Source organism: Ambystoma mexicanum, chromosome 9, assembly GCF_040938575.1.
Source record: "Ambystoma mexicanum isolate Mex_15411 chromosome 9, UKY_AmexF1_1, whole genome shotgun sequence".
NCBI classification, from domain to species: domain Eukaryota; kingdom Metazoa; phylum Chordata; class Amphibia; order Caudata; family Ambystomatidae; genus Ambystoma; species Ambystoma mexicanum.
The window spans coordinates 336,078,101-336,097,926 of record NC_090931.1 but is presented as its reverse complement, the minus strand read 5'-3'; the positions used below and the strand labels follow the sequence as shown (position 1 = coordinate 336,097,926).

The window sequence follows — 19,826 nt, the reverse complement described above, 5'->3', positions numbered from 1 at the left end:
GGTGGCTATCCTTCCTGGACAGCCAGCTGACCAATCACCTTTGGGTGCATTCCTGTAACTAAGGTGATTAAAAATAGGGAGTTTCGGGCACCTCACTCCCTCACTGCCTGCCCCTGCCAGACATCCTGGAGCCACAGGTGGGCTTCCCTCATGAATTCTCCCCCACTCCACCAAATACAAAACTAACAAAGGGACCAAACCTGGTTTGGCATGCAGAGTCAATCTCAAGAAGGAACTTCCCAACAAGTAATGGCGAAAAAATACTGAGGGTCATTTTGAAGAAATGGGCACCCATGGGTCCTTACTGTGGCTGCGCACGCAGCCTGTGGTAAAAACAAACAATGGTAGTAAAAAGTAAACCACTACCACCAGCCATTAATTGTAGACAGGGTAACATGAACATGAGAAACTAGACAAAGGGGATACAACGTAACCCCTTCAGCACCCTATGGTAAGATAATGTGTGCTGGGTCTAGAAAGTTACAAAATGTAAGTAAAGTTAATTTCACTTTACTGCTCTTGGAAACTGTAGTTTCACCAAGAGAATGTATTTAAACCTTTGGGAAACTGACTTCCCTGTTCCACTGCACTGAAAATGCTGTGTGACAAAATATAAAGGTGCCTATGGAGTTTGTTGGACTCCAAATTCAAAAGAAACACAAGAGAATAAATCACATAAAAACTGCATGAGATAAAAAGTCCTAAAGTCCAGCAAAAAGAGCTGGGGGTCTCCAAGGTAGAAGGGGAATTAACACATTTCTGAGAATTCTCCCTAACATTCCTAAAGCAAAGGTTAGTGCATTGGAGGTGGGGAGGTGCTTTTCGTTGACTGTTCAGTGGCGGATGACCAAGAGATGGGACAAAGGCATACAGATGTGTCCGTAGTGCGCCTCGAAGGTGAATATGAAACTGTGATGAAAAGGCAACCCATGTACTACTTGGCCCAAGCAGCAGAGCTTGTGGGGCTCATTGAAGCGCTACATGCTTCACAAGGTTGCCATGTGACCATCTATCCAGACTTGGCATACGTCACTACAACAGTGCATGATGGGTTGTCACGATGGAAGAGGTATTTCCAGAGAGCAGACGGTTCCCCAGTACAACCTAATGCACTGCTAGATGTATTGATTTCTGCATTCACAACCCTCTGTGGTGGTGGTGGTCGACAAATGCGCCACCCACACATGATCATCAAGACATAACATATATACAGCATTGCCTGTGGCACAGCTCATCGAGCTGCAAAGCACCAAATGAGGAAAGGAAATGTGGTCCAAAAGAGGGTATAAATAGTCCGACAGATTTGTTATGATGCCAGGAATGATCTGGCAAAGCAGTAATGCCTTATGTGCTGCTAGCAATAGCTTTTAATCACCCCGCCTTCCAGCTTGAAACACATTGCAGCAGACATACAGGAGGATTGGTTTGTCCCCAATCTTCAGGAGCACCTCACAAACAATCCTACTTTGCAAGACAGGCATGATGCTCTGGACCCTACGAGGCACCTTACCATGCACTATTTGGCTGTTCTGTGAGCTACAGATTATGCTGACATGGAAGAAAGATGCAATGGGTCAAGGTACTTGATCGTTGTGGTCTGCCCCTTTTCACGGTGGGTTGAGGCAGGTCAGTGTGCACACTCGGATGCTAAATATTCAGCTAAATTCCTTGTGTTAAGTGTTCCCCTGATGGGGCTTGTGCGATGTACTACGGTCTGATAATGGCACACATTTCTTCAATGAGCTCTTTAATGAGATCACAGCACCGGATGTGTTCAAATTAACACCAGGCCAACGGCAGCATAGATGGGATAAATGGTCTGCTAAAGAGCAGACTTCTCTAAGCTCTACATCACTATAAGGTCCCAGTTCTTCCTGCAGGAGGAGATGATGGCCCCACAGATCCCCTTGGTTCTCCCACCCTAATCAAAAATGGTAGGGCTGACAACCCCGAGGGGAAAGGGGAAGTGGATAAAATAACAAACCAGGTCCTGTTGCTGCCACTGGATCTCTGAACTGGATTTGACTGCTCTCTCAGACCCGCAGACAAATATACAGGATCATTATTGATTTCATAACCCTTTAGAGAATACCCCCATGAAAACCTATTGTACCCGATAGCTTAAATCTTCACTGAATTTATTTTCTCAGCTAAAGGGTAAAAGTCAGACTGACTACTTTATTTCCACTCAACATTTGTAATCCTTTTCTCTGCTCTTGACATATTTTAAAGACTAATCCTTTTTTTAACTAAATTATTTTGTAAGCAAAGTCTTGCATCTGCAAAAAAATCTTGAAATTTTGGATTCCATACTGTTAATCCTGATTAACGTAGAACAAACCTTTTAGCTTCTGTGAACTATTAAGTACTCTGTGGTGCAACTCTGGGAATTCCTTACTTTAGTCTGTCACTTCTGCGGTCTCAAATTATAGCCACACACTTTCCTAACGCGCCATGCTGCTCTTCTTCTAATGTCACGTGCTGCTCTTCTAATGTCACGTGTTGCTCTTGAGCTTGTCTGGGAGACTGCAGAACACCAGAGAACTTCACCCGGCACGCTGTCCCAACAGAATCCACATTGAAGATCTGTATGTGTGCACACATGCACTGACATAATTATGTGTCCTTTAATCTAAAGTTTAGTGAATCTGTGATCTTCGCTCAGGCAGACTACAAGGAAGGCTGGTAGAATGCACACACTGACAGTTAATGAGCGTGACACAGAAAATATATATTAATTGTATGGATCGCTGCCTTTTGCATGCAAAGCTAGTAATTACACCCGCGCTTGGTGTTGCATGTTACCAGTTAATGTCAGAAAAACGAAAGTTCTATCTGGCAACTACTTCAGGCATTGGTTGCAACTTAGCATATATACATGAACGTTCCTGCTCCTTGCTTTTTAAAAGAAAATGAATCTGCACTTAGCTTCCAGTTGCTGCTGTAGTTGGTACACCTTCAGTTACTTGTTTTTTCTTCTGCTTGACCTTGTCTTGGTAGTCCTTTTCTGTGTAAGTATTTTCTTAGAATATTTCTCTTTGAAAAACTGCAACCTTCTTTACCAAGTCTCTGAATGTAATGTATTTTTTAAACAATTTTTTATTGTTTTCACAACAAACCACAAACAGTCAACAAACCTGCAGTATATTTTATCAGTCTACAACATCCGATGCTTAACATTTAGGCTCTGCTGTTCACCATTAAACCCCCCCCCCCCAACACAAGCCTACTCAGCTTCCCTCCTCCCCTCCCCCCCTCTCCCCCTACCCCTCTTGCTCGCTTCCTGCCATAATGCCATTTTGGCTTCAGTCCATTTCTGCAGGTCCCTCCACCATACTTCTACTTTGGGTCTGTGGCTTGCCTTCCATCCCATGGCAATTCTTCGTTTGGCAAGTATGTATGACAGATCCTTCAGCTTGCTTGCATGCTTAAATTGACGCGTCCTAGGGAACCCCCACCATACATGCCCATACTGATTTTACATTTATCTTAATCCCTTTTTCCATTAACTGATGGGCTATCTCTCCCCACAACTTCCCAATTTCTGGGCATGCCCAAAACATGTGTGTTATTTCTGCATTTACTTCTCCACATTTGCGGCATGTTTGTCGTTCTGCTTTCTCAAATTTAGCTATTCATTGTGGGGTTAAATATGCTCTGAGTTGCATACAGCTGCAGCCTTGCATTTCTGGACACCATTTTATGGTACCCTTGGGCTCTTCCCCATAGACTGTCACTCATGGCCTCCCCCCACCTCTTCCTCCCAGTCTAACCTTAGTTGGGTCACTTTGTTGCCTATCCTGGACATCAAGAGCTCATAAATTCTAGAAATCTCATGCTCTCCATCTGCCATGTCATACATAATTTCTATAGCTTAGTTGGGTTGTCCCTCTAGTATTATATTGGACCATGTCTTATTAATTTGCCATACCATTCTAGCATAGGTGATGTATTGCCCCACTTGTAAACCCGTCTCCTCCACCAGCACCTTGAATTCTTTTATCTTCCCCTCTTGCCATATATCTCCCACTGTTGCAATCCCCACTGATTCCCATCGTCCTCTGATTATTCTCCTCAGTTGTTCATCCCTTGCATTGAATGCCACTAGCTGTATTAGCAGGGAACATGGGGCTGCATTTTCCATAGCTTGACATGCCTTTCGCCATATCTTCCATCCCAGCTCCAGCATCCCTGGGCACCCTCTCAATTCCGACTTGAGGAGCAATATCTCCTTGAGGAAATATGGGCCACACTCCTGACTCAGCAATCTGGACTCTGACGTGGTGTATGGGCCACACTCCTTACTCAGCAATCTGGACTCTGACGTGGTGTCCTCGGATAGCCATTTGGTCACATGTTTCAATTGATTCGCCAGATAATGGGCCTCAAAATTTGGCAGTGTTATGCCCCCTCTGTCGTGAATGTTCTCCAGTTTCCACAGGGCTATTCTGTTCCTAGTACTGTGCCAGAGGAACCCCCTAAATATGCTCTGAAGTTTGGCAAAGAAACGATTCGGTGTCATATATGGTATGTTACCGAAATAATGTAGTAATCTGGGTAGTACGACCATTTTCAGTAGCGCTCCTCTTTCCATCATAGTCAAGGGTAGTTTAATCCAGAATTTCATGCTATTTTCTGTACTTGTTACCGCTCTGTTTTATGCCAATGTTCCTTCTCCACTGTGTGCTAAACGTTTACCCCCAAATCCTGAATGTATCAGTTTCCCATGGTATTTGCAAGACTGGCAATTGCTTTCCTGGGACTCCTATGTACCTCCCCAGCAGGAATATACATGATTACTTGGGATTAACTGTGATGCTCAATAGTACAGCGAATCTCGCCATTATTTCGAGTATATATTGGATGTTTTCCTCAGGATGTCGCAGGTACAACAGCATATCGTCTGCATATAACAAGATTGGTGTAGTTCCCCATTTACGTGGATCCCAATTGTTCCGTATTGTCTTAAATATATTGCCTGGGGTTCTAGCGCTAGTATGTACAACATTGGCGACCATGGGCATCAATGCCTGGTGACCTTGCCAAGTTGCCATCTCTGAGATACAAGCCCCCGTCTTAACTCTAGCTAGTGGCGTGCTATACAGCAATCTTACCCATCTTGGTCCCATCCCGTAACTGCTCAAGGATGCCATCTCGGGCCACCTGACGGAGTCAAACGATTTGAACGTGTCAAGTGATACAATAGCAATCTGTTTTGGTTCACCTCTCGCGTGCTCTACAACCCGTTGGAGACGTCGTAAGTTGTCTGATTTGCTCCTACCCGGGACATACCCTGTCTGGTCGGGATGTATCCAGTCACCAATGACCCGCTTCATTCTATTAGCCAGCACCACGGTAAGTATTTTTCTGTATTGGTTCAGCATGGACAGTGGTCTATATGATCCACACTCCATGCCTGGCTTGTTAGGTTTAGGGAGTGGGACAATAATCGCTTCTCTCAGGGATTGTGGTAGCGTCCCTATTTTTAACGCCTCATTCAACATTGCTAGCAGCGGGGGGAGCACTTCGGTTTTATACTTTTTATAGAACTCTCCTCTGAGTCCATCAGTTCCTGGAGTCTTGCCGGTGGGCAATAGCACCACCACTTCTTCTAATTCTTCCATTGTGATTGGGGCCTTTAGGTCCTCTCTCTTCCACACTTATTTTTGGCAAGCCAATGTCTTCCAGGGTTTCCGTTATCTCTGTGCTATCACCCCCCCCCCCCCGTCCTTGTACAATCTCTTGTAGAATTCCAGAAACTCCATTTACCTCTGAATGCAAGGTAGTTTAGAAATGTAGTCCAGATTCCAAGTTACCTCACAGAGGCCAAGGGACCAATCAATACTAAGAGCTACTGCCTCCACCTTGAACTAGGATGACTCCTACAATGTTGGGTTTAAGGAAACTTTGATTTTAGCTTTCATAAAGTAAAACAAAATGGCAATTATGAATCAGTATGATTCAACGCCTTACTTGAACCTTACCCCTGCTCTAAACTGCCAAGGACCCTTCCTGGCTTGTAAGCTTACGGGGAACCTGATAACCACATTATAAAAAGAAATGGGTGCACTGCTTACTCTTGGCCCTCTTCAGTTTACGCACACAACCTAGCAAGGACCACCATCTATCAACCCATGAGATGGTACCTGATCGGCTCATAAACGCACCCATATCCCAGAGCATCAGATGACCATTTGTCTTTAGGGTCGGGTGACTGATTTGCTTGTACTTGAACGATCGTCCACGTGTGAAATGTATGTTGGTTAGCGACATGCACTCTAATGTGTTGCTTAAAATGTCTGATGGTTGCACTCACTGAATCCTTGTTTGCCCTTTAGGTGCAAGATGTCTGCACTTGGGACAGTGCTACTGAACTCTAGTGCATTTACAGTAAGTAGACGTTCTCGAATATAACACAAGCTTCTTACGAGACAAGGCATTGTCGGTTTGCTTGTTGACTTGGCAGCACTTGATCCGTTTTGCTTGCAAATAAGCAAAACCTAAGTTCAGCAGTGCTAAGAACACATTTTTTTCGCAACACACAACCTTTTATTTGTATGAGTTGTAATACTTGTAAGAATGGACATGTGTTATAAAACTTTGCTAGTTGCATTGTCTTAATGTGCTGCTCTGAATTAAGACTTCTGTCTTTCAGAATCTGGCATTTGGTGCAAGTCATCAGAGAATCTGCATTGCAGTGCAGGTAAGCCACCTGTTTTTTGAGCTAAATACCATACTTGTACCATCTAATGTTTCCCATCTTAAAGTTCTCCATTGAGATCTCTGTATGCCATGGGGTAGCTTTTATCATCTTGGGATACTTGAACGAGCGTAAAGTGGTGTGACTGGACACTGATGAGGAAGCAGTTTAGGAAGCAGGGGTGTTGCTAGGTCTGGAAAAGACCATGGGGCTAAGCTAATGTCAGAACTTTTGGTGACTGGGGGCTAGCTAGCTTTTTGGATGTAGCTTCTGAGACTCTATCTGGGGCTACAACCAAAAGACCAGGGGCTATAGCCCCCTTAACCCCCCCCCCCCTTAGCAATGCCTCTGTTAGGAAGTGCAATAGTGATGGCTCGTCCTTGTTTAATGTCTTGAGACTGAGATGAGCTAATCTGGGACGTTTACCGTTGGAATTTGAGGCCGTTCTTGGGCTATTGGGTGGTGCCAAATTTAGCACTGGAGTAAAAGTATGGAAGATGTCATGAGGGGAAAAAAAGATTATAGGTGTTGGTGGTTCACTCAAATGCCCACAACCAAGCTAATCTATACAGTGAACATTTCCACCAACTCTTGGCCCCTGTCCACAAGTCTACTGGGATCTCTTCGAGGTAGCATATCAAGCCGTAACGTCTCTTGCACTCGAAGTGCTGGACTCTTTATTTCAAAGCCGTCTTCTGAGAGTTTACAGCTTCATTGGAGCTGTAAACGTGTTACTGGTGTAATGCAAATCTCGTAAACATGTCTGCCTTCAGCAACTTCCCGAAGTCCTGTTCAATCCAACACTTTCTGTTTGTCTGGGCAGTAAGGGCTTGGGTAATCACCTTTTGCAAATGAGGGCATTAATGGCCACTTAAGTCAGGCCTACACAAGTCAAAACGGTTGTCATTGGCGGGTGGGGCACCCCTTTCTGCTGTGGGCATTGGGCAATGGTCAAGCACTGCCAAGTAGAAGTCAATCTATACCTCTTGGTACAGGTTTTTTGCTTGTACGGTAGCATGTGCCTTTACATTTTTTCAGGTAACCTGAAATTGCTATTGAGGTAGCAATAGAGGTATTGAGGTCTATCCCGATGGAGCTTCATCCGTAGGTTCACGTCGTTGGAAATGCCTCATAGAGCAAACTTGTGGTTCGCTTTACCCACTTAATCCACCTGTTGGGTCTGTGGTCAAAAACTACAAAACATTGTCTTGCGTTGCCTTTGTGTTAGTACTAAGCGCTCTTTTAACTTTTCAGTTCACATCCAGAGCATTGCAATTGAGAACACCATGAGCCCCTGGTTACAAAAACAGGGGTGTACTACATATTCTATGCTTGGCAACCGAGGGAAGCATAACCGTTTATTTTATGTGGTTGTTTGTACTGCAACATGATGCATGTACTTGCATATAACGCTTTGGGGCGAAATCGTAGAATTCTTTTTTCATTTTCAGATCCCACACTATGGTGTAGCTCCCTCAAAGGAGGGTGAAGGTATAAACTAGGTCTATAAAGTCTGCATGGAGTGACCGCCTAAAGGTTGTAGCTTCATTTGTTTGCTGTTGGTGTGATCTGGCATGTTTGCTTTAATGTTGCCCCAGATGACCACCAACGTGCACTGAATGGTATCTGCACACACCAGCCTTTTACTGGTTAGGTGTTCATAAATCAGTGCTACAGCAACTCAGCACCTGGCATCGCTGGTTTAGAGGTTTTTGGTTCCTCTCTAACCTGGTGTTTTTGCTGATACACGCAAGCTAGACTCTTCACTGAGGTTCTGTCTGATTGGAACATTCAACGGAAACTATTGGTTTCATGGCAAGCTCAAGCAAGTTAAGGGTGTTTGTGGGGGCTTGCTCTTCAGGGACTGGTGAGAATGTGTGAAGGGCCTTGAATGGATTCCAAACTGCCTCCAAATAAGGGTCTGCTTTAAAACTGGGCCTCGTTGAGATTCCCGATCTGCAAGGCCTGTAGGGAGTAGAATGTATTTGCATTTTTTTCCTTGGTGTACAGTTTCCATTTTGGTGGCTGGTATTGTTGCTTTTGATTCTCTAAAGCAAGCTGGTCTGTAGGTCTGTGTTGGAGCCTTTGATGTTTTTATTGCACAGTTAAGCCTGATCCTTTTAACGAAGATGCCGAGTGAGCAGAAATGTGGGAGAACACCTTGTAATGGGTGCGGCGTGATACAGTAGAATCCATTGGTAGGCGGGATAGTTATTGGGGAAGTGCTATGTGGACCAACACGGTCTGGATGCCTTGATTACTTTTGGGTGGGTTGGGTTCTTGCAATTTTTGTTTGCTTTTCTCAAAGTGGCTGGTACACTGGATTACCTGTAGGGCAGGCGACGTGTCCTAAACTGGATACTGCGTTAAACCTTGCCCTGTTAAATGGATCTTAAGCTAGAGCTACTTAAACTTCATTTTTTTAGGTGTTAGGTGCAGGTCATTTGTATTTTTACTGGACTTTCCAAACGTCGATTACAAATGGCATATCCAAGCATTGGTGGTATTTTTGTAGCTAATGGAACAATGTTGGCAGTCAAAGTGAACTTCCACCTATCAATGCTAGGGCCTTCTGCCCATATTCAGTCCATGCAACACTAACCAATTAGCTACATAAAGTACCATGCTTCATACCCATTTCCATGTCTATTAAACTGCTCTAATCCAGGCTGCACCAGTCCCGCACTCAGGCTTACCAATAAATCAACGCACATCCCCACTTGGACAACTATAGGCCCACACCTTATTGTTTCCATCTTTATGGTGGTCATTCTATGGTCTTAATTTCTAATCACCTTCCCCTTTCAAATACTATGGTCGGGTAATTCCTTTGCTGAGCCATGGTATGCCACCTTTCTGGCAAGGCCAGGTGCTGTATGACAAAAACAGTGGTGATGTGCACACCATATTCCATGACCTTTTGCTAGGTGTGAATGACCTGCTTATTGCACGGAGCTGATGGGTTCCACATACACAACATGCACGTGTTTGACACTAGGTTTGTCCTCTAGGTTAGCCACATTAATTCGATGATGCCAAAATAATACCTGGTTCTGTCACAGGTAGGCTCACCATTTGCAATCTTGAGCAGCACACCTTTACTCTCATTCCATAGCTTTCAAACCTCTGTCCATGAACACCTGTGTACGAGCGCGATACAAATAAAATATCATATGACGTCTAGCCTGTGGCATGTTTTTCATTAAGCTTGATCAACTTTCAATAACAAGATTAGTCCTTTCACTGAGATGCAAATGCCTCTTACAGCGCCCCAGCATACCATCTCAACCAAATATCAAAAACCCAGTCAAATAGACTCACCAGATCAGCATATGCTAATCTAGTCGCGATACCCAGATTCAGGCGACAAAGCAGGTGGCGCCATCTTCCCAGGGTTTGCTGCTACCTTAGGGAACATACCGCCCCTAGGACTAAGAACTGACCCATCATTATGGTGCTTCCGTCAAGGCCTTAAAACATGGCTCTTCACCCAAGGCCGCTATTAACCAAAGTTCATGGCTCTCAAAGGATGACATCCATGCAGTCACTGCTTACCCACTGCCTGTATACCATATATATGCCACAATCTAAGCACCTGCTACATGATGCTCTTAGCTACACATGTAACTTGTGGAACGAATTATGTTGTCTGAGCATTAGGGAAGAATGTAGGATGATGTAACCTGTGATCGGCTACCACTGTGCTGGACTGCTTATTACTGTAACCGGATGCAACCAGCTCATAATGTAACCATTCTCTTAAGCTATAAGCGCCTAGTTGGCTCTGGGTTTTGTGTGCTATAGAAATTGATTGTTCTGTTCATACCATTCTTCCTTTATGGCGTAACTTGTGTAATGATGAATGGCAATGTTCAACTGCTCTGAATAAGTGACTGACTCCAGCCTTTCCGAACTCGCCAATCAAAGTGCACAGGCATTATGTTATGTGGTGCATCTGCTGAATGTATGCGTATTTGCTCATTCGACACATTGTTTTCACAGGTGGAATGTAGCTGAACCATGCCTCCATGCTGCTGTGAGGTAATTATAAAAGGTTGCACATTGCAAATATGCTGATTTGATTTCTGAAGAGTACCCCATTTGCTTAAACACTCAATTTCATGTTACACTTGTTAGTGGATCAATCCAAGACTACTTCCTCCCTTTTTAGAATGTGTGGGCCACATGGCCCTCACATCTTTTTGCAGTTCGTTATTTCCCCTCTCAGCTCTACAGCCAAGCAGTGGGTGAACATTTTGAGCTTTGACACTAAAACCCGGTGGTTCCGCAGTCTCCTCCCCTTCTCTTTCCCAGGCCCTCTGCAATGCACTGGCCACTCACTCACTTTGCCACCAACTCAGGACTTCTTGAACACCCTTGTTACTCACCCTCCAACCCATCCCACACCCCATTGCCTCACTTCACCCTCCTTCTTCCCTGTCACACCTAGTTACTGAGTTTTCCGCTCCATGAAGGTCTTTTCTAAACAGGTTTCCCCTTGCTCATCAAGGACATTGGCTCTGCCTCTGTTGCCCCGTACTTGCTGATTTCTGCAAAAACACTTTTGCCAGTGGATCTCTACCCCCCTTCCTTCTCCCTCAAGCAGTCCCTTGTGACCCCACCCCCTGCAAAAACCTTCAGCATGCCCTACCTGTCCTGCCAACTACCACCCTATTTCCACCCCCCTGTCCTTCCTGGGGAACCTGCTGGAGAAGCTGGCCTTGTCCCAACTCTCACACCAAACTTGCTGGTCTCCACGATAATGAATCTAGATTCAGAGCGTCCAGAGGCGCACACTGCTCTTCTGAACACCTGTGAAGAACTGCTCACATCTTTGAACTGCTGTCCTCGCCCTACTGGAACTCACCTCTGCCTTTGACATGGTCAACCCCATTCATCCTCATACAAAGGCTCCATGATACCCATGGTATCTCTGAATGGGCACTGGACTGGCTGACATCCTAACTGACTGCTCATCCCAAGTCATCTTGGGCACCTTTTCTCTACCTCTGGTGTCCCCTTGGCTCTTAAACATCTACCTTGCTCAGCTGGCACACCAATCTTTTTCCCCCAACTTCCACTGTTATGCAAACACACGACTCGTCCTGCTGACCCTCTTGTACCTTCCATCATCCATCTGATTGCCTATCTGCCATCCAGTCCTAGTGCACCTGCAACGATCTCCACCTCAACACCTGTAAAAGAGATCCTTCCCATTGGGACCCATGCTCTCTCCCTCCTTTCACTCTGGCGTTCCTCTATGGGCTCTCCCCCTGCTTCTGAAGCCAGAAACCTTTGAGTAATCTTCGACTCCTGCCCCCTCCTCCCTCACACTCAGGACATTGCCAATAGGTCCCACTTTCAGCTCATCTAAAAGGCATTTTCCCGTTTCTCGTTATCCACTGAACATGCTATACCTGAATCCAAAAATGGGGAGCAGGAGACCTCCCTGCTCCTCATGTTTGGTATTTTCCCATTTGTAGGAATGGCACAGGCCTTTTTCGTCATTTGTACCTTCGTACAAATGGATGGTCTTTTTGGACGTTTCCGGGCAGCGAGACTTATCCTTGGACTTAAGGCCAGGCGTCTCTTCTGCCAAAGTGGGCTCCCGGTTGCTGCGTGGATTCAAATCCCTCTGAATCATTCACAGGGCGGTCTTCAAGTTTCTCTTAAGTACTCTACCTCTAGACCTCTACGTTCCTATGGCACCAACTTTGTAACAACGGAGGGCAGGAGGTGGATCATTTTCCTCAGCTGGCTCCCTCCTATAGAACAGCCTCCCCTTTCCTCTGTGCCTTGAGCAGGACTTTAAGTTCCGGAAGCTCCTCCCCTTCTTTCCTCTGCTAATCTCAGTTGCTGTGATTGGTGTCCTGTGCGAGTCTGGGGGTGCGGAGGGGGCCTGACCTCCCACACCCAATCGCCCCAGCTTCTGTCTACCCTCAGCACTTGCCTCGGCACACCCTACGCCCTAGAGGTTCGCACTGGCTCCTGACCATGTAGCACACTCCATACCATGTTCATTTGTGACTACCCCACAAGCATGGACACTCCACCTATCCCCCCCCTGCCCTCTTCCTTGCTACACTTGCACATTCAGAATACTCACAAGGCCTAATAGGTTTGTCCTTTTTTTTTTCCCCCTCCATTGTTTTAATGTTTTTGTGTATTTTAATGTCTTTAACTCCCTTATTCCCTCCCTTTGCCCTGTTGGCGCTTTGGAACAGTTTATACTTTCTGTATAAGCGCCGCCTTACAAGCTAACCAATGCATCCCTTGCACTGCATTTGCTGCTGAAAGCAATGGGTAGTGGTGTAATGGCCCGTGTTATTGTTTCATATCAGTTGAGTCACCTCTGCAACTAGCAATGCAGTGGGGTTTTGAGACTGTCCGTACTGCTGTCCTATTCAGGCCAAGCTGTAAAACCTGATGTGCCTGTTGGTCATGGCCGGCCTGCATTGGGCACTGTATAGACTAGCTCCTAATGTTGGGTGCAATTTTCTTTGGTTAATGTCAGCATAAATTAGTCTTTTCTTGTAGCACTGCAGCAGTGCCACACAATTGAAAATGGCTGATTGGTGGGAGGTTCCTGTTCCAACTGTTGGTTTCAATGCATTCACTCTGTAAATTAACAGAGCATTTTATACTTTCCAGATCACCACTAAAGGGATGACTTGGGATGTGCCAGGGATAGCAGATTTGGATTGTCCAGGTTTGTACCAGTAAGATGCTTATAAATGGTGCTACTGTAATTCAAATGATGAAACCTACTGTTCAACTGCTGTGTGATTAGTATATGAACTGAAAGGCTATTCTGAGCAGAACTGCCTGCCTACATGTGCTTTATCAGTACCATGATGGGCGCATCATGTTCCGTTTCCTTTTTACAGATGACAGTCGTGGTTGGGGATTTGGCTTGTAGTCAACGGATCTCTTGTTGGGTAAGCTGCTGGCAAAACTATTTTGTGCCAGATAGTAACATATATAGGACACAAAGTTGTATTTGTATATGCTGCTGGACTGCACCACCTCCTGGCACCCTGATTCTTGCACTGAATGGTATCTGCACCCACTAGCCTTCCACTGGTGGTGTATTCATTAATGTGTGCTATAATAACTCAGTATCTGGCATCGTTGGTTTTCAGACCATCTGTGTTTGTTAAATCCTGATATTTACCAGCATATCGCAATTGGCTGTCTTCTTAACCGTGCTTTTGATCTGATTGCAATTCTCCTTTTGATACTTGTATGAGCCGACGTCTGTCTATCCAATATGCATTTAGATGCAGATGCCACAACTGCATTAGTTGCTCCAGGAATAGTTTGGTTAATCGTTATCCACTGAACATGCCATGCCTGCAGCAGTGTGCACCTTATGTACTATGCCTGCAATACCTTTGCTTTTCAGCTAGAAATAAATCTGTTACCTGATCAAAGACTTTGGCGCAGTCCTTTCGTGTTTTCACACTTCGGTGTAGCCCGCTTGCTTGTTGCCAGAACGGTTGACTCAATCTACATGTCTACACGGACCCCCTCAACAGGTCTGTCAATCCATGGCCCTAAACTGTGGCTCCCACACAGCATTTACTCCCAAATAATATGGGGTTGCTGCATTAAAAGATTGGTTGGCAGATTGATTCATTGCAGCAATTGCTTGCTGACCAAACTGCGTTCAACCCATATTGGTGGTAAATGTAATGTTATGCAACCTACTGTTGACTGCTAATTTCCTGCAGTGGTTATGGTTATATTGTAATCTCCTTCCCTGCCAGGTACTGTTACCTTGCTTGTTCAGGCTATGCCATTTCAGTGGTCTCTTAAGCAGGTTGTGATGGCGTTGCTACCCTTCTCTTGTAACGTAGAGTACCTTTTTTCATTCTTTGCAGTGGCTGGATGAATAACTTCAGAGGAGCCTTCGTAACAATTCAGGTAATAGGATTTTGAATACTTTACTGTGCATATACCTTTTTCCAGCCATATTCGTGGATATTATGCACGCTTGTGGTCATTACCAAGACTACTTGGAAGTACTGTTTCTAGTCAGTTGTGGACATGACCATAGAATAAACCTACAGCAGATATTCTACTACGCAAATGGTATTGATCTGCTGTCGGACACTTCAAATTGACATGCTCTGTATATTTAAGGCGCTTATACAACAAGACAGTGTTTCAAAGCGCCGGACGGGAACAAGGGAGATACATGATGGAAATAACAATGAATAAATGGAAACAGCTGTCCTACAAGGCCTTCTGACATTTTGTGTGCAAGTGCAGTGAAAAGAAAGGGTTGAGGAGATTAATTGCTATTGGAGTCGCCTAGGGGAAGAAGTGGTGCCTGGGGAGGCAATGGGTATGTGGATAGGTGGAGACATCCCAGGTGAGGAGGTAGATTTACTGCCCCAACAGGTAGGGGCACACAGGAGGGCACCACCTGACAGGTGGGTGTGGTCCGTGTAGGGGGTAGCAGCTGGGCAGAGGCCAGGACCCTATTTGACTCTTGAGGGGCCAGGCTGCCAGTCTGATGGAGGGGATGGTTAGCAGGGGCGTTAGGGGGAGGAGAAGTCCCGAGTGGTTTGTGGAACTTGTGTTGGGCCAGTTCAAGACTGAGAAAGGGGAGACTTCCAAGGCAGGAGCAGCTGAGGAGAGGATCTGCCACCACCTCTCTGCTTGGAGAAGCACTTGATCTGCAGAGTTGGGAGCCAGAGGATTGAAGGGATCGGCAAGGAGTATTTAGTATGTTGCAAATAGTGTGGATCCAGACAGCCTTGTGAATGATGGTCTTGATTTTGATCCTTTGCAACAACTGGGAGCCAGTGGAGAGATCTGAGCTGGAGATGCAGTCCCATGGCTTGAGGCCAAGTCTTGCAGCCCGATTCTGGATTGGTAGAAGGAAGCAGTTTGAGGAAGAGGCTGTTATAATCTAGCCTGGAGAGGACCAGAGCTTCGAGATTGTGCTTCTGGGGTAATGTGAGGAAAGGAAGAAGGCCAAGGAGGTGTAGTTGCAAGTGGGGCGTTGTGAGAAATGAGGAGAGGGGAGTTGGTTTCTGGCCTCATTGGAAGGAGAGGGTGGTGAGCCCATAGAGGGTGCAGAGGGAAACTGGGAGAAGGTGTCCCAATAGGCAGGATCAGTTTTTTACGAGATCATGGGTGCACCAAGACTGAGAAGCTGATGGGCAGTCAGCGAGAGGGGAGCTTGAGGAAGAGGGGTGGGTCATTGGAAATGAGGGAGGGGTGCTTGGTAGATGTTGACAAACCAAGGCGAGAGGATGGAACCCACAAGTAGAGGGAGTTCTGGAGAAGGAACTCAGGAGCACCTGTGAAGGGCGGCCAGGAAGGAGGTTCACCAAGCCAGTGCCCAGTCTTGGATACCACATGTATCTTGGAGCTGCTTTATGAGGATAGAATGGTTGGCCATGTAAAAGGTGGAAGCTACATCAATGAGTGGCAACAGCAGGAGTTGATTTGCGAGTAATTCTTCACTTGTGGTCAGAGCAGTTTCTGTGCCTCTGAATCTAGATTGATGGTCCTGTAAACAACCAGCAAGCTCAGTATTTTGGGTCAGTTGGAGGACTACAAACTTCTCCAGGAGTTTCCCACAGAAGGGTTTAGTAGAGGGTGGTAGTTGGCCACACGGGTCGGCAGAAGGCGTTTGGGGGTGCATAAGGAGTGCTCGAGGGAATAAGGGAAAGGGCCAGATGCTAGTGGTTGGAGGAGCCAGAGCAAGGGAGATGTCCCCTTGTTCCGCCAGTAGCATTAAGGACACCTGTTTGGATGAGGCCTTCATAGAGCAGACTGCTCTAGAGATCATCCATTGTGATAGATGGTGGGGGTGGAAGAGATGCCAGGGTAGGAAAAGGGACGGGGGCAAGGAGGAAGAAGTCAATGTCCCGAGGTTTGGAGTAGAAATGGGTGGCCATTGCAGTACAGATGGCCTGAGAAGGAAGAGGCGAGGTGGAGTCCACAGATGGATTGTATTTAGAAGAGTTCTGCTGTGTTGGAGGCTCCAGAGAAACCGGCCTGTATGTTGAAGGCAAGCGTCCCCAGCCAGCACGATCCTCCCCGCAATGAGAGACAATGAAGGCCTCTCCCAAGTAGGGAATAAGGCCAAGACAGAGTGCGGGTGAGCTTAAATGGGAGTTTATCAATCAGAATATGGCATGCAAAGAACTCTGCAAACTCCGAGAGCGCTCTGTCTGACAATAGCAAAGACAGGCGTATATATTTACAAAAAAACGTCATGAGAACCTACATACTATAGGGGGCACAAGTTCAATGGGATTGGGTGGCGATGACTAGCTATAGGTGCTGCTGCGATGTGGTTGGTCGTGGCTGAAGAACGTCACTGGTTAGCCTCGTGGGTTGGGCTGGGCCTGACAGGTTGGCAGAGTTCATCCGGGCGGTGGTGGTGTGCCATCGCGGCCAGTGTCAGAGATGAATGTCTTTTCCCGACTTATTTGCCCTAGGCCATGCACACCGCAGTCATTCAGTCATTGCAATATTATCTTCTTTTAGTAAATCTTCCAGTAGGTTATTCTACAGGTTAATGCAACACAGGAGGTATGCACCTTGTGAGGGGTCTAATGGTCATTCATCTGGGCATGGTTACCAGCGTCCTGTTGACCGGGGCCATAGGTTGAGGGGCTAGGCTTCGGGGCATGGGACGGACGGTACAAGCCTCCCGGTCTTGTTAGATGTGGTTATAAATGTGCCGCTGTGTGTTGCCACAGTGTTGGGTGTCCTGATTGCACAGGGCCATAAGTCTAGGATGATCTGGTGGGTTGTGGGGTTTACGAGGGGGCACCTTTGGAAGTGTGGGTTCAGGCAGAGGTTTACTGCTGTGCTGTAAATAATGCAGGTGGCGGCCCGTGGCCTTGGGTGCTGCAAAGGGGGGCTACGCATCTGTGAAGCGGCTCCAATCTAGTTGGGGGAGGTGGGGCAGCGCGGCGCGGGCCTCTGTTCTCATGTTTTTGGCAGTCTTCGCAGGGTGGGAGGGGAATGGCCTTGCACATATTTACAAAGGTATCTTCCTCGCGTGTTGCCGGTTTTTGGAGGCGAAAACATCACAATCATTAAAACACCTTATAATATTTGTTTGAATTACTTGAGAACACACATTTCACTTCGCTGAAAGCATTTCAATTATATTCAGTCTGAGCACCTTATTCGTACACTATATTTCAACAATTACAGTATTTAACTATATGCATATACATCTTGCAGTAAGTGAGGTAGCATTACGGTTGGTGCAGTACACAGAAAATGAACCGCCACCGTATGTGACGGTGGCGGCACGCAAGGGGCTTTAAACATACACGCGTGACGAGTGCCTTCTCGCACACCCTTCACAGGTGCCCCCTGTATGGTTACACTCGTTTTCTTGTGTACTCTAGCAGCATTAGTTCAGTTATGGCGTGGGACCGCGGGGTGTACTGTTTTTAATGATACATCTAAGGACCACTCCCCCGGAATGCTTTTGTCATTTGCACACCCCTGCAGGGGTGCGGGTCCTTCATGGCTGGTGTCATGTACACTAACTACACAATTCTACAGGTTTCTTTAGTATAAGTGGTTTGTATGGAAAGGATACAACAAATGGTTTTTTACATTTATATTTGGGTACCTTTCTGCTTCCATCAGGTGACCATTCTACAGACCTTCCCACCACCCAGGCCTTGCCGACCGGGTCATTCTGGGAGCAGTGATACACTGCGGACGGTGAAATGTTAGTGTTAGTATCTTATGCTAGCTCATGTCCGTCCTGCTCGTGGGAACGTGCTTACAGCGGATCTGCCAGGGAGCTGCGGCAACAGGGATAATTGAAACTCTCCGAGGGTGGGGGCCGCGCTACAGTGCGCTGAGCTCACACCATCTTTGATAGACAAAATGGTTTCTGGGCCTAGCTAAATTCAATATATGTGGGCAATCAATACGTGTGGGCAATGTCTTCAGCAGGTGAACCCTCCACCACCTGGGCCCGGGTGGCATGAGGGGACGCCCAATGAGCCATAGCCCTCACCTGGGGAGAAGACGTAGGCGAGGGGGGTCTCTTGGACCAGTCCTCCCCTACAATGTGAACCCTCTTCTTGGAGTGGATAGACTGTAGATAAACTGTAGTAGGCAACATGCCAAATTGTCAGGGGGATGAGCCTAAGGTCTGCCACTTTAAGCAACTCTGCACTTGTCTGAGAGCAGCTAGATCAGTCGTACTAGTTCTCATGCTTGGAGACAGATTTCAGGCGTATCATGACCGGGGCAAGTGTTATTGAAAGCAAGTTGGAGATTGGCTCTGATGGTCATTGGACGCGGAGGGGTGGAGGCAAATGCAGCAGCTGACACCCGTTTCATCAGACAGATGTGAAAGAAGCTGGTATAGATTTACATATGGAAGCCACTTGTGAATACTACCTTTTTTTTATTTTATTTTTTGGTCTGTGGTGCAACTGCTGTGTATCCCATTAGATTGATGATCATGTAGGTGCCTGAAGATGTTGGACCTTTGCAACCTACATTTGAAGGAGCCTCTAATCATGTAAGGCTTTTGTCTGTTCATCTTTAAGATGTGGTCATTTCAAAGAGGGCTCGTTTGCCTCTAAAACCTATAGCCCTTAACGCTATGACCAACAAATGACACCCTCTGCAGGATACCGTGGACACACGTCTACTTTGGTCTGTTCCAGAGGTGACAGCAATTGGGGTTACTCCTATAAAACTTTCATGGGTATTGACATGGCGGTAATCGATGGTTCTTGTTTCACTGCTAAATGAATTTTTCGATGTCTGGTGTTTGTCTGGAGGTACATCGTGTTACATTCAAAACTTGATGTTAATTTTACTTTACAGCAAACATGGCTTTAGCCATTTTTTTTAAAATGATGAGACAGTTTGGATGTCTTTGTTTGCTCAATTTGTGATGTTTTTATGTGCTGGCTAAAATTCCATTTTAGCTGGGCAAGGTAATGGTCTGGTTTGTAGTGTCCCAAGAGTCACTTGTCTGACTAAACACGTTGCCATGGCTCTAAAGTCAGCTGTCGAGCCCCAAATCCATGGCTGATGTGTTGGGACTCGCACAGGCTGGCAATGCTGCTTAGCAATGGGGTGTGGGGTGGGTGTGGGGGTGCTGATAGCT

General features: G+C 46.2%; 4 non-coding genes across 4 annotated transcripts; all 4 read left to right on the top strand.

The window, feature by feature from the left end:
• The first annotated feature begins 7,774 nt into the window (after nt 1–7,774).
• LOC138490604 (small nucleolar RNA SNORA18) lies at nt 7,775–7,906 on the top strand. The gene has a single exon (XR_011275544.1). It is a non-coding gene; the product is annotated as a small nucleolar RNA SNORA18 (small nucleolar RNA).
• Nucleotides 7,907–8,311: 405 nt separating this feature from the next.
• On the top strand, nt 8,312–8,451 carry LOC138490591 (small nucleolar RNA SNORA8). Its single transcript, XR_011275534.1, has one exon. It is a non-coding gene; the product is annotated as a small nucleolar RNA SNORA8 (small nucleolar RNA).
• Nucleotides 8,452–13,448: 4,997 nt separating this feature from the next.
• Nucleotides 13,449–13,520, top strand: LOC138490615 (small nucleolar RNA SNORD5). Its single transcript, XR_011275553.1, has one exon. It is a non-coding gene; the product is annotated as a small nucleolar RNA SNORD5 (small nucleolar RNA).
• Nucleotides 13,521–13,745: 225 nt separating this feature from the next.
• Nucleotides 13,746–13,884, top strand: LOC138490598 (small nucleolar RNA SNORA8). Its single transcript, XR_011275539.1, has one exon. It is a non-coding gene; the product is annotated as a small nucleolar RNA SNORA8 (small nucleolar RNA).
• Nucleotides 13,885–19,826: the final 5,942 nt, after the last annotated feature.